The sequence below is a fragment of the Equus asinus genome, chromosome 13 (assembly GCF_041296235.1).
Source record: "Equus asinus isolate D_3611 breed Donkey chromosome 13, EquAss-T2T_v2, whole genome shotgun sequence".
NCBI classification, from domain to species: domain Eukaryota; kingdom Metazoa; phylum Chordata; class Mammalia; order Perissodactyla; family Equidae; genus Equus; species Equus asinus.
This window is the reverse complement of record NC_091802.1, coordinates 53,012,406-53,026,600: the sequence shown is the minus strand read 5'-3', so window position 1 is coordinate 53,026,600 and position 14,195 is coordinate 53,012,406. Positions and strand designations below refer to the sequence as shown.

Below are 14,195 nucleotides of genomic sequence, written 5' to 3'. Positions count from 1 at the left end.
TAAGATAAGCAACCGCTAAGATAGAGAACGAGAAGCTACAGTGATTTAAAAATACATTTTCTAAGCATGGTATCCAGACTGTTCCCTCACATCCTCTGTTCTTTATTCCTGACCTCTGATAGTGGTGTGGCGTGTGCTGTTGAGAAAACAGAGGTCCTGATGCCATGAGACTCAGACAAGCCAGGCAATCTTTACACTGCAAACTTATACAGAATTAGGTCATTGAATTCCAAGAGTGTTGGGTCCTCTGGAAGACAACTTCTGTTTTTCTTTTTTTTCCTTTTGATAAATGCCAAACTCCTTTTCAAAATATTTATGACTAGAGAGAGGAAAATCAGACATTTTCTTTTGAATCATTTCTCTGCATCTGGCTTGGGTGTTCTGACAGCTTCTCTGTCCTCTGTGCTTTTTTCTTCCCTCTTTTCCATTTTTAAAACATTTTCACAGTTCTATTTCTGTCTTTTCTTTTCTCCTTATAGTACTTCTCATTGTCCGTGAAAATGTGGAGCAAGAGAAGGGAGGAGCATTGCCTAAATAATTAGACTGATTATCTAAAGGGCAAGTTGGTGTGGTTGGGTCAATGAGGGCAAAGATCTCTTTTGTGTGGTTAGGAGGAAGCAACTTTGAAGTCTTTTAAAAATAATTATAAACTCCCTGAAAACTTTGAAACATAAACTGGGCACAATATGCTACAAATCCAAATAACTTTTCCCCTCACAAATTTCCAAAACTTTCTGCCCTAACCAGCTGTCTGCTTTGTCCTATAACTGACACATATTTAAATATTACTGTTATTTAAATTAATTGAATTCGATGAAACTCAACATACAAGTCAATTTAACAAACATTTGTTAAACATGTACTATGGGGCAAGATGAGTGTGATGTAACTAAGCCCTGCCCTGGAGGAACTCGACACTTTGGTGGGGAAAATGAGCAAATACATATCCAATTGTCATATAGGTAGATGTATTAGTTATCTATTGCTGTGTAACAAATTACCCCAAAACTTAGTGGCTTAAGATAATACACATTTACCATTGCCCGTCTCTGTAAGTCAGGAATATGGTCATGGCTTAGCTGGTCCTCTGCTTCAAGTTTTCTCACAAGACTGCAATCAAAGTGTTGGTCTAGGGTCTGTGGTCTTATCTGAAGCCCCAACTAGAGAAAGATTCACTTCTTACCTCACCCATGTGTGTTGTAGGAACCCATCAGTTCCTAGATGGTTGTTGGACTGAGGGTTTCAGTTTCTCACCAGCTGTTGACTGAAAGGTCCCCTTAGTTCCATGCCACATGGGCATCTCCAACATGGCAGCTTGGCATCAATGTGTGCAAACTGAGAAGGCAATAGAGTCAGCTGACAAAACCAAAGTTGCCATCTTACATAAACTAACTTTGTAAGTGACAACCCATCGTTTCCGTGTATTCAATTGATTAAGTTGAATTAAATTAAATTGATTAAACTCAAGTGAGTCATTAGGTCCAGTTCACGCTCAAGAAGACAAGATTACAGAAGGGTTCCACTACCAGGAGAGGGGAATCGATGGGGAGCTATCTCAGAAGCTGCCTACCACATAAAGGTTAAGAGATTGCTAAAGAGAGGCTCAAAGAAGCTGTGAATCTGTCAAAGCAGGGAGTGGTGTAAGAAATCTTATCTTTGAAAGGAGTTATTTTCTGACTGTACTGATACTGGACTGCTCTAGAAGGTTTTGGTATCTACCCAGTGATTCGTGGAATAATTCTAGACTTGCAGAATTTGTGATTGGAGCCTTGGTAGCTAACCACTTAAAATATTATGTCCCTAATCGTGAAGAAACATAAAACCTCAACAGTGTCCCAAAAGTCACATTTATGGTTGTTCTGTTCAGTATCTGTCTCAAGGAAATTTTTATAGTCAACTGGTCATTTAGTTGTTTATTTGTTCACTCATTTTATGTGTCAGTTAATACTAGCTAGTGAAACTCATAGATGGATTGCCTTTGAGGGACTAGAGAATGAAACTCAAAAACGAGTAAGATTAACCGTTGAAAGCCTCTCCTCGGTGTGGACCAGGGGTCAGCAAACTATGTCCTGTGGGTTCGATCTGCCCCCTCCATCTGTTTTTGTATAGCTCATGAGATAAGGATGGTTTTTACACTTTTCAATATTTGAAAAAACAAACAAAAGAAGAATAATATTTTGTGACACATAAAAATGATGAGAAATTCAAATTGCAGTGCCTCTAAAGCTTTATTGGAACAGTTATTCCTGGTTATTTACGTTTGTCTATGGCTGCTTTTGCTATACCAGCAATGGTGAGTAGATGCTACAGAGACCGCAAGGCCCACAAAAGCTAAAATAGTTACTATCTGGCCCTTTAAGAGAAAATTTGCCCCCTTGGTCTATAGGAAGATGGACATGCAAACAAATGCTTACTGCATTCTGACATGTGATGCACTAGACATACAGAGAAGGGTCATCGGGAGCACGGAGGCAGGAGTTCTGTCACAACTGGCTCTGGGTTGGTCAGTGAAGGCTTGGTGGAGGTCTTCTTGAGGATGAGTAGAGGTTTTCCTGAAATGGGAGGTGTTAAAGGAAAAAATTGTTCATGGCACTTGTTGAAGATGGTAAGGAAGACTTTATTCAATGGGGTGTTGTGGTAGGGGAGAGAGATTGGGCTCAGCTCCAAATACAGTAAGGACTGGTGGGGATTTCTAGCCAAGGAGCAGGATGGCGGTGAGCTGGGGGAAGATTACTAAGAGGAAGCATCAAGAGTAGGGGGATTCTGGCTAAACCAACTTGACGGGATTTTTGCTGCAGGCAGGCCAGAATGATAAGATACCCAGGGTGTGAGATGAGGAATTTGATCAGATATCGAGGGTGGGGGACTTTTGCAAAACTGATCCAGCAGGATTCTTGCTAACTCTAGACCAAATGGTGCAAGGATGGAACCCAAGGTGGGAACCTGGTCAGAAAGAGGACACAGAGCCTGACACAAGTTTGGTCAAAGGAGAAAGTCTTTGAGTCTTTGTCAGAAGAGAAATGAGTAAAAGGGTGATCTTTCAAGGGACCTTAAATTGGTGACCGTGGACCAAGAGGGTTCAGGGACCCTCTGAAATTGTTTGTCCAAACCTGTGTTTATATGCATATGTGCATTGTTTTTTTTTCACCTTAGGGAGAGGATCCATCTCTTTCAACAGGTTTTCAATGGTTTAGGATTCACTATTGTGGGCTGACATGGCAGCCAGAGCAAAATCACAAAGGTGTAAAGGAGAATAACTCACTTATAGGGGTCAACAGGGAGAGTGGAAAATAGGTTTCAACGGGGTGTAGGTGGAAATGAGGCTAAGCAGACGTCACCCTGCACTGAGGGATAACGGGGCCGGATGGAGCAGAGGTCTGAGGCTTACTCAGTATGGTTTAAAGGACTAGCTAGTACAAGGATATTGAACAAAACCAAGTTAAACAGACTTGATCTGTGCTCCCAAGTGTCCACTCCATCAAAAGCAGCTGATGTATGGGCAAGAAGAGCTCAGCCATCCTACAGAGAGGCTGTGGGTTGGCACTTCATGGTGTCAAAGCTAGAGGAGTTGCCCAGATGTCCAAATCTTTAATCAATCTGTGATCAAATCCCATCCCCTAACCCCCTCCAAGCTAAAACAACATTGACTAAATCTGCCTCTGGCCCTGGGAAAGTCTGGCCAAACAGCAAGAGGCCAGCACAAGACCCAGCTCCCTCTTCAAGATCTGACTCTTTATACTTGATGGTTCCATGGGCACATGGAACAACATAGAACTCCTCAGTCCTGGGAGGGAGAGTTCCTAGGATGGAGGGGGATGGAGGCTCTGGACTGAGGTGTGTGGGGAGGAGGTAATGGTTTTCACTGAATTCCTTTTTATATTTTATTTAGATTAAGTTCTGCTCAGCAGGGTGATTTCTTAATTAGAGCTGCCCAGCCAGGCAGACCTCCAGCTCAGACCCCTGTGCTGCCTTCTAAGGTTTCATAAGGGACCTTGTCCTGCCTTATTTCCTGAGTTCTAATATTTGAATAGTATGCAGTGGATTTCAATGGGAGGAAAAGACATGTAATTTAATCATCTTTATTAGATTTTGCCTGTGGATGGGGAGAGGGGAAGGAAGGAGGAGGGACCTGTGTCCTCTCTTTGTCAATTTTTTTTCCTTTTGCTCTACCTTTCTTCCAGTGGTCAAAGAAGGAGGAGACTCAATGGCCTTTTCTTTTTCCTTCATTTTTCAAAGAAAGAAGCTAAATGAGAACATTAAACCAGAAAGAGAATTGTGTTCATTGCAGGACTTTTCAAGGCTTGGTGGAGAGATTGATATAAGCAAATTACGCAGTTTCTCCTTTGGTGACCTTGATCCTGAGAGTGAATGTGACGTTCCTACAGCTTTTTGTCCCCTCCGTCACTGCAGAAGTTGCAGACTGTGCTCAGCAAGACCTCACAAAATGGAGGAAAATTAAAAAGAGAAGTGGTCCATGGTATATTCTCTTACTTGCCATAAATTGGCGTCATTTTGGCCACTGTCCAGGAGAGAAAAACTAGCCTATAGAAACAGCAAAGGAAGATCAGAAACTGATGTAAGGAAGGGAGCTTTGTCATGTTGCTGTCCTCAGGATGGAATAGGAAAACTGAGCAGGAGTTAACAGGAGCAAATAGTCAGCGGAGTCTCTTTTAGAGGAAATCAGTCTAGTGGATTTTCCAAGAAAGAGAGATAGAATGCAGGATGGAACATCAAAAAGAGAGAGAAAAGAAAGAATCATATTCAGAACTCTCCCGATTGTTCTGTTAAATGCAAAAATACACTCCCCTGTTGTTTTTCGCTTCCCACACCAATGGGCACATTTGATGAAGGTTTGGGTTCTTTCATTTATATTCCTTTCCCCAACCCCAACCCCATGCATGCACACACACACACACACACACGCACCCTGCAGCCTATAATCTCCCTCATGTCCCTATCCTGTTGATCTTTCTTCACTTAAAAATTATCGGCAAAGAATTTATTCATTTGGGAGACTTCCAGGCACTACATTTATGTTAGTTCAAATGAAATGGGATCCAGACTTTTCAAACCATGCTGTTTTGCAGATAAAACACAAAGGCAGAACCTCATTATCTCGAGACATGGTCCTTTCTTTTTCCTCCTGCCTTTTGTTTCTAAGCAATTTTAAGTTTGTTTGGAAAAGCTCATAAGAGGGGCAGAACATTTTTCACTGCATCTATTTCAGGAGGGTTTTTCGTTAAGAATAATGAATTTATCTCTAAACAGATGGAAGAGTTTTACTAAAGCTAGAAAAGACACTTTTGCTAATACCCCCTATAGGCTGATCTTAATCCTCTCATTGTTAAAAATGCTTGGTCTAGGAGAGTCTTATTTACGTGCCAAATGTCTTTATTAAATCATTATATTAACACAGAAAAAAATCCTGTTACAATGAGTTTCTCTGTATGATCAAAAATTGTCCACAGTCCTGCTGATAGCCTGCCTATTCCAAAATTTTAAAAGGTGAAATTCCAGTAGAGCCCAATGTTTGGCCAAGTTCTTCAAAATTCATTGTAGTATGGCCAGAGGGGTGACTAGGTCCTAGCCAGGAAAAGGCCTACGTTTTATCAAGGCAGTAGTCCCCAACAAAAAGAAAACTGTGAAAAATAGGCTTCCCATTCACCCATAGAACTGAATTCTTGGCAACATTGTAGTAATATGATTTGACCCGTAGAAACATAATGGGTCTCTGATATCCACTATGATTTAGAAAACCCAAGTGGCAAATTCAAAGACAAATTTCACTGGTGAATCGAGGATTGTGGGGTGTGAAGAGTTTAAAAAGTCAAGAGAAGCAAAGTTTGGTGTGTTTGCATTACTGGATTTTGAAAGTGAACTAAAAAAGAAGGATTTTTGAATGTAAAATTAATGCATGTTCATTATAAGGGAAAAATTACTCATAATCCTCCTGCTACTGAGAAGGTACATTTATTTTGGATTCCTAGACTTGATTTCTGCCTTCATATGGAAGGGAGCACGAAAGGCTGAGTGTTAGGGCATAGGCTAGAAGCATGGGGTCGATGGATATTAGGGGAACCTAAAAACAGAAGGAGAGACCAAACTCAGAGGGTCCAAGGACTATGGCCTGTCAGGGGGAATTGGAGGGCTAGCTCGACCAATAAAGGAAGTCAGCAGGAGGGTCCAGATGAAGCAGTAGACACAGTGGGACCATGCATGACCGTGCATGACGGAGGATCTCGAGCGCCACCAAGATGTCGCAACAAAGGTGGGATGGATGTGGCTGATGTCAGGGAGACAAAGAGGAGCCTGCAAAGGGCTTGGCCCTGGACATACATTTAAAACCCTTTAGCCTTTCAAAGATTATTAACCCCAATTACTTTTCTCACTTATTCCAGATGCCTTAGTATCTCATATTATTACTAAGTAGCTACCACGTTAAAAATAAACATTTGGGAAGCAAGAGTGATTTTTCTCTTTGCTTTTTAATTGCAAATGTGATGTACTCATGGCCTGACATTACGTGAGGTCTGGCTTAGATTAGCCCCTGGCTGAGAGACCCGTGCTAATTTAGTGACTGCAATTATGCCTGCCTCTCCAGTGGTCTGTTCTTTGTAGCACATCCCGCTTGAATTGTTTTTCTCCAGCAGAAGTAGTGGTTATGCTGGGCCATCTATATGTTCTTGCCCCCGGCCCCTTGTGACCCACCTTGATGACACAACTGGCCAGGATTAGGGGTATGATCTGTGACCCTGAAACACAGTGAAATTAATTGGCAATGAGGGGCTTGATCCCACAAAAATCATGAACACTGTAAGTACCCTAATAAAAGCCCCCGACTGCCCAGGTGTGCACCTGCCTCCCAGCCATAATGATTCTTCCAATAAAAGAAGCAAAAAGGAACAAATAAACTTTTTCTAAATACCAGTCTTGTTGTTTAGGGTCTCACCCAGCCACAGGCTGCAGGTAGAGATATGCATGTCAGCTGAGAATCCAGACTGAGCCAGAATGAGCAGCAGCCTTTGCTTCCGGTCTGCAGAGGTTGGCAAAGAGGAAAGGAGCTGTGTAACCCAGGGCTGGCAAAACTGGTGCGTGAGTGCGGGAGTGGGTGGGTCCCTCCTCCGGCTGTATTAAAAACCTGCAGAAGCTCCAAGTTTGAAGTTTACACAGTTTGACCACAGGGGAAGATAGAGAGATGTATATTAAAAACCAACCAATTCTAAACCAGTTTTAAAATATAAATTAAAAGGCACTTGTCCCCCAGCACACTTGAATATTGTTTATTAACAGAAAGAAGTATATGCTACATGCTGTCTTTGAAGCTGCCCTCCAGCCTCTAGATTCACAAACGATACCAGGAAAGCAGCTGCTTGAGTCTCTGCATTTGGGGACCAGGGTGTAGAGGGAAGGGTTCAAAGCTCACTATTACTGAGCTCCATCTCATTTTTCCTGAGAAGAGAACTTGGCTGTGAAGCCACAGGAGGCTGGAGCGGTAGAGGTTGGGGGCAGGAAGAAGAGGAAGTGAGTAAGGGGGCGATGCCTGGGGGACTCTGGGAGAGTAACCAATTCCTTCACTGGGGGCAGGTGGAAGTCTCCAGGGTCATTATCGGGCAACCTGTGAAGGGAAGGGAGGAAAGAGATTTCCGGAAGTCTCCCGCTCTCTCTCCTGCCAGCTTCCCTCCTTCTCCTAGTGGCCGATTGCAAGGAGCAGCGGAAGGAAGGATGTATCAAACCCAAAGAAGAAAGAACCCCTGCCATTCGCCCCCGTGACACGGACTCTGAACGGCAGCAAAATTGTGGCAGCGGTGTGTTGCAGATTAACAACAGCCGGGACAGGAGGCAAAGCAGAGTCGGAAAGGACTGACTGTTTTCTTTAGCGCTGAGAGCCGAGTGTAGGCACAGGTTCCATATCAAAGGAAAAGGGGATCAAGTCTGTGCAATCTGACATCAGGCCCTGGACTGGGGGTGGAGCCAAGTCCCAAATGATGTCAGTCAAACACCAGCTGAGCTTCTGGACCTCATTTCTGTGCTCTTTCTACCGAACAAATGCGCCCATCAAAATCTAGTCGGGCTGCATCTGCCACAATTAGTACAGAGAGGACTGAGCCCCTGGGAGGGGCTAGCGCTGGCTTGTCTTCGAGGCCTTCAGCTGTAACTTTCGTTTTATTCTACTTGATTTTCACCTGCTAGAATTGCACTCTTAACTCACATTAAAATGGGTTTCCCCTCCCTTTATAGGATGCAAAGGCATGGAGGAAAATGCCAGGAGCAAGCATTGGAATTTTTGGGGGGATAAACTATGGGCCTCCAAATTTGTGCATCATCAAGGGACAGCTGGTAACACAGTGACTGCCTGCTTTTTATTTCTAGCTCCTTCGTCTACCTGAGCAAACCTTAGTGGGCAGGTAAGCATCTTGATCCTCAATTTTCAGGTGGACCAAGAGAAACCCAGCTAGGGGGAAATGATTTCCTCTCAATTTCTTAGGATGAAAAGGGATCTCTTTGTGGTAGGAGTACCTATTTATTTCTGCACAGTCTCGAGGTTTGCCTGGGAAAGGAGAGTGAGAGAATGTGTTGGAATTGGTCATCTCTGATGTCTGTCCTGTTCCCTGTTGATAACATTTTCTCCAGTCGCCAGATCTCACCAAGAGGAAATATGACTTATCAGGCATCCCAGCGCCTCCATATTTTTCTGGGTCTTTCTGTGTCTGCCGGTTGCCATCAGGCTGTTGCTATGGTTGCTTTTCCTTTCTTATATTTTACTGAAAAGGCTTAGGAGCTTTCAAGAACTGGTGGCCACCAGAAAGGTGTACAGAAAAGACAGGAATCTTTCATTTTCTCTCTTTGGATGTTTCATTGCTGTACAGCTCCTCATCTTTCCTACGAAATGCTAGTAATCTTTTGTGTGGAGAAGGGGTCTGGGTTAAGGGGACTGGGAAGGGGATGATATCTGGGGGAAAGGAATTTGCTTTATGCCTGTCTCTGTCAGTCTTTGAACTTTTCATTCATCTGTGCAACTTTCCAGTGAAAGAGCTATTGTTTGCTGACTCACTCATTCATTCACTCACTTATTTAATAAACATGTATCCAGCACATGCTTTGAGTAGAATAAGGCCGAATGCTGTCTTTAAAAGGTACATTTCTCTGATGATCGCCTCCCCAACACGCAGGGCCCTGCCACGCTTTTGAGAGAGTGCTTCTTTGAGAAAGGATGAACAAGGCGCAAATCCATGTGAAGAAAGCACTCTGTTGCATCCGCACTCCTCCTGAGCTAGAGGTCATCGGAGGCCTCCTCTGAAATACTGGAGACTGCAAAGTCTCCTAAAGGGGATGGAGGATGTGAATTTTGAAAATAATACTAAGAACAGCTTACGTGGAGATGGCTCATCGCGGTTCACAGAAAGATTTCACATGTTGTAGTAGAATGAGAGTTAGACGTGAGCTCAAATCCGTGATCCCTCTTTGCTGGGCCCTGCGATTAGTGCTGGGGATAACGATGCCTAAGACAGGCCTCTTGGTTACCGGGAAGCACAGAAGTGGAGCACTGGACAGCTGACATGTGTCAGCAAAGGGTTAGCGATTGCTCACGGTTGCAACATCTCTGACACACATCCCCAAATGATCGGGTCACCTACATGACACACGAGGACAGCATTGAAATCTTGCCCACCTGGCTCGGTCTCCCTAGTCAGCTGCTCACCTAGTGTGGTTGTCCATTCCCAAAACAAAACCAACAGAAATGAAAAACTAATTTAAAAACTCAGAAGAATGATGATTTTAGGGATCAAATCCGGTTTCAGGATTTTTGGTTGTTTCTGTTCCTGTGGGTGTTTTCTTGGACCCAGAATCAGCCTTAAAAAAAACTCTGCCAAAACTACAGTTTCTCAAGTTTTGACCCTTGTACCATTTAAAACCGGAAGTCATGGGATCCGCAATTATAGGACCCAGAACTGAGCTAATCTTTGAGGGACAAACTGTGGTACGTTCTGTATTCTGGGACTGTTTCGAATCTAAATATCCTTGTCAGTGATTTATGATCTTCTATGATTGTTTATTTAGTTTCCTTCGTCTGAAAAGAAAAAAAGACAGCTTTTAGGGTCAGCCTCCATCAACAGAAGCTGGGCATCTCCACAGCATCAGCCCAGCCTTTGGTTTCTGCTGCGACCCAAGCGTGATGACCAGGAACGTGACATATCCCCAGCCAGCCCGGTCACCGTCTGGATATGCTACTCCCTTCATTATAACTAGTGTTCTCAGGGGGGTGGGGGAATCAGTAAACCTGGCTGATTCAAATGGATTTCCACTCTTCATGTTCAAGCATTTTGGGTTTGAGAAAACCCCAAACACTTTGAGCCTCGGGCACTTTTTCCATTAATTTTTTAAACTGATGTGTATGTCAAGGGAAATTTAATACGTAGGTTTCTGATTCATTTACACTTAACTCATCAAAATATTGTTCTGTAAGAGGCATTTGGTGTCCAAGAAATCTTAAGAGCCTTTTTATAAGCTTTTAAACTTCTTTTCAATGTTAAGAAACAGAAGTTGCAGTCTCCCCAATGTAAACAGGAGTGAATCCTTGGTGTGGGGGAGGGCAGAGGGGAGGGTGGAGGGAGGTGGAAAGAAGGCGCCGAGACACACTGACCTCAGTCCCTGAGGGACACCAACACGGAGCCCAATACTTTCCAGTCCCCTTCTGGCGCTCAACGTCTCACGCACAGTCAGGGGAACAAGTGGTGGTTTACATTTTTGAATTCTGAAGGCAAAGGCAAGCTCTTTTAGGGGTCCTGCTGTTGGCAGAGAAAGCTCCCAAGTGTTCTCCAAAGAAGGATATAGACTCCAAAATTTTACTTCCAGGCAAGACCCTTTTTTTTTTCCTTCAAAGAAAGTGCTCATAATGTGTCCTTTCATTTATAATTTTATGAAGGTCTCAATTGAACATGTAAAGAAAGTGGAAAAATTCTAAGTTGCCATGGATGTTTGGCATTTTTCCCACTCTACTAAAATCTGCTTTCTCCCCCAAGCGAAATGGTTTCAGAGATTCCAATAAAGGGGGCGGGGGACAGTGAGGGCAGCTGTCTGGAATCAGAGTCTTCACGAAATACATTTGTATTTTCATTATTTGAGGATGATCTGCTTAGGTTTTCACTCTATTTCACTTGGCTTCCTATGTTAAAAGCTAACTCTGTTCCAGTGAATAATGCCTGTAACTTCTATAAGTGGGCACTCATGCAGTGTATCATCTTTTACCAACGCATCTGCAAAGTGGTAAATGTCGCAGAATCTAGCATCTCTTGTTTAGGTTTGTTTGTTGTGTATTGTTTTTATTTCTCCAGTTTTCTAAAAAGAGGAAAAACTCAAGAGTCAAAGAAATCATCACAGATAAAAATTTTGTTCTGTTTTTGGATTTTTTTTTTTTTAATCTTCATAGTCTTGAGCAAATATGGAGAACGTTCATAGTCAGAAAAGGAGCCAAGGAAAAATGTTAGACAACATTTCAGATTTATCAAAAATACTATGTACTAGGTGGAGGCTTTTTTCTTGGTCTGAGTTTTAAGTTATTGGTATTAGCAAATCTGTTTTCTCCCTACCTTGTTGTAAACAGATTCAGGCCTTCTAAAAACTGATGGTTTACTCAGATTGAGATACATTTCACTCTGTTCTCTTACATGATTTTAGGTGCAGAGACCAAGATCTTTCATACGCTGTGGACATTGGTGGTAGTAGAGCCGGTCAAGAAATAAGAGAAGTTGGAGGCCAGACAAAATGCTTGTCACAAGAGTGCGGAGTGAATGAGTCCGGCAAGCCTGTGCCTTTCCTCTGGGTCAGGTGCCAGTATAGACTCTGCGTGGCCATCTTTCACAAGGAACTTTCCAATAGAGCCTTGTGTGACACGTGTTTTATAACCTGGTCAAATGCGTGTTGCTGTACCGCCGTCCTCTTGGGTAAGGAAAGCCTGACACTGCCGTGTTGTCGAATGTAGATGTGGGGATTTTTGAAGAAACTGGATGTAGAAAATCTTCCAGGAGTTCCAAAAGGGACATGAAAAACATCCTTCTGAAAAGCAGGGTAGACTTTTGGGTATTTTGAGACACGTATCTCCCATTTATTATTTAAATGTCTCTTTTTTAAGTAAAATTTCAAATAGCATTACTCCTCTGTTCCCTCCAGCTATACTATGGTATATTTCACTGTTAAATTTTTTGTATTCTTTTAATTTTTCTTCTTTTGAGAAAAGCTAATATGACTTGATATCTTTTTTTTTTTTTTTTTAAGATTTTATTTTTTCCTTTTTCTCCCCAAAGCCCCCCGGTACATAGTTGAGTATTCTTCGTTGTGGGTTCTTCTAGTTGTGGCATGTGGGACGCTGCCTCAGCGTGGTCTGATGAGCGGTGCCATGTCCGCGCCCAGGATTCGAACTGACGAAACACTGGGCCGCCTGCAGCGGAGCGCGCGAACTTAACCACTCGGCCACGGGGCCAGCCCTTGACTTGATATCTTTATGACTGCTTGTGCCTTTTTTAAAAAACTCTTTTTGAATGTTTCATTTTACAGCATCCCCCAAAGCTTAGGTGTGGGGTGTGCCTCTTAGTGCTATCAAATATCGGTACTATGAACTCCAGTATTTCTTTTGTGCTACTTGAGTTATCAGTGGGCAAAGGAAATTCTTGTCCTTGGAGAGTAAGGCTACACAATCTTCAGCAAGGTTTTTTTATTTTTTTCTTTCTTGAATCAAAGTTCCTGTAACAAGCAAAATCAACTGATGTTAATGTAGCTGACACTTAGTGAATGATACTTTGCTAGATTTATGATCATTCCATTTAACTGCCACGACTGTCTCATTCATAACTGAGAAAACTGGGGCTTAAAGAAGTCACTTGATGCAGATATTGATTAGATACACTAATGCAGCTGCTTGCAGCGCCAGGCTCTTTGAGAATGTTGTCTGGACAATCTCCTTGTGATGTTTGTGTTGGTGATCCGGCATCAGTACAGGGACTTCTGGACTGACAACATGTAACGGAGCTGTTCACGTTTTCTTTAACATTCAAGGTTTTTTTTGAGTTCATAGGAATAATTCTTATACCTAGGGGTTCATCTTAGTTGTATATGTATATTTCTAGTTTTTATTTGTTCATTGATTGACCCACTTAATGAATACTGACTATTAGCTGGATAAGGCTGGAAATAGAAAGATAAAGACAAGGCACCCGGCTTTGGGTATATAATCTACCAGGGGAAATATAGAGAGAAATAATTAGAAAGCCACATAAGAAGGTCTATTACAGGTATTTTGCAAAGCACTTGGCTTTATCTGATGGCTTTCAACTTGGACATGATTTCCTATTTAGAAAACCTGTATCCTATTTTACTAAGAGGGCAGAAGAACCTTCGTAACACGTACGAACACTCCAGATTTAACATCTTTCCTGCACTATATACTTCATCTCAGGGTTGGTCTTTGGTTTTGCCACAAAACATCAGATCAGCCCAATTCAAACTATGTTCCTAATTCTGGAAATATGCAAATGATTGCAAAAGGTATACTTCATTTTCAGTCCCTTCATGGCTCTTAGTCACCAGGAGAGGAGAGAGTCAATTTCCAATTTATTTCCAACTTTAAAACCTTTATTTGAACACTGAACATTGTTTTTCATTCTAGCTGGATCTACAATCCTAAACTTCTCTTATAGCAATGGTAGAAGCCCCTTCCCCAAATTGCTCTCTTCTTTATGGACCATTACACTGGCAGAAAACACTAATTAAATGATCATTAGCTTGAGGATGAATAATTACACTTAGATTTACATGTTGCCTTTTATGTTCAAGGAACTGCTTAGGCATCAACTAATTAATCTACAAATGAAGAATCCTCCCAGCATCGCTCTATAGTTAGCCAATCTCGGGAGGACACCAGAGCTGCTGAGGGGGAGTCAGAGAGTCCGTTTGAAGGCCTCTGTGGCGTTTGTTTTTTCATTGCTCAGGTGAAATAGCCAGACCTGAATCCCACTGCCAACTCATTACTCTTGTTTACAAATAAATTCTTTTTTAAAAGACCAAAGTTATGTAACTGATGAGGAATTGGAAATAAAAACAAATTAATAACCAAAAGTATTGCTTTTCATCTGAGCCTTTTGGGTTATTTTTTAGGACTTTATTCCCCATGAACAGTGAACTTAAGTGAATTTGTTTCATGA

The 14,195-nt window shown here is 42.3% G+C and overlaps 1 long non-coding RNA gene across 4 annotated transcripts in view; it reads left to right on the top strand.

Annotated features, from left to right (window-relative positions):
- LOC106830240 (uncharacterized) overlaps positions 1–14,195 on the top strand; it is a 106,618-nt gene that overhangs the window by 72,445 nt on the left and 19,978 nt on the right. For 3 of the 4 annotated variants that reach the window (XR_011493923.1, XR_011493924.1, XR_011493927.1), the window contains exon 6: positions 11,677–11,942. The exons of the other annotated variant lie outside the window; for it this stretch is intronic. This is a non-coding gene — a long non-coding RNA (uncharacterized lncRNA). The remainder of the gene's footprint in view (positions 1–11,676; positions 11,943–14,195) is intronic. 4 annotated transcript variants of the gene reach the window in all.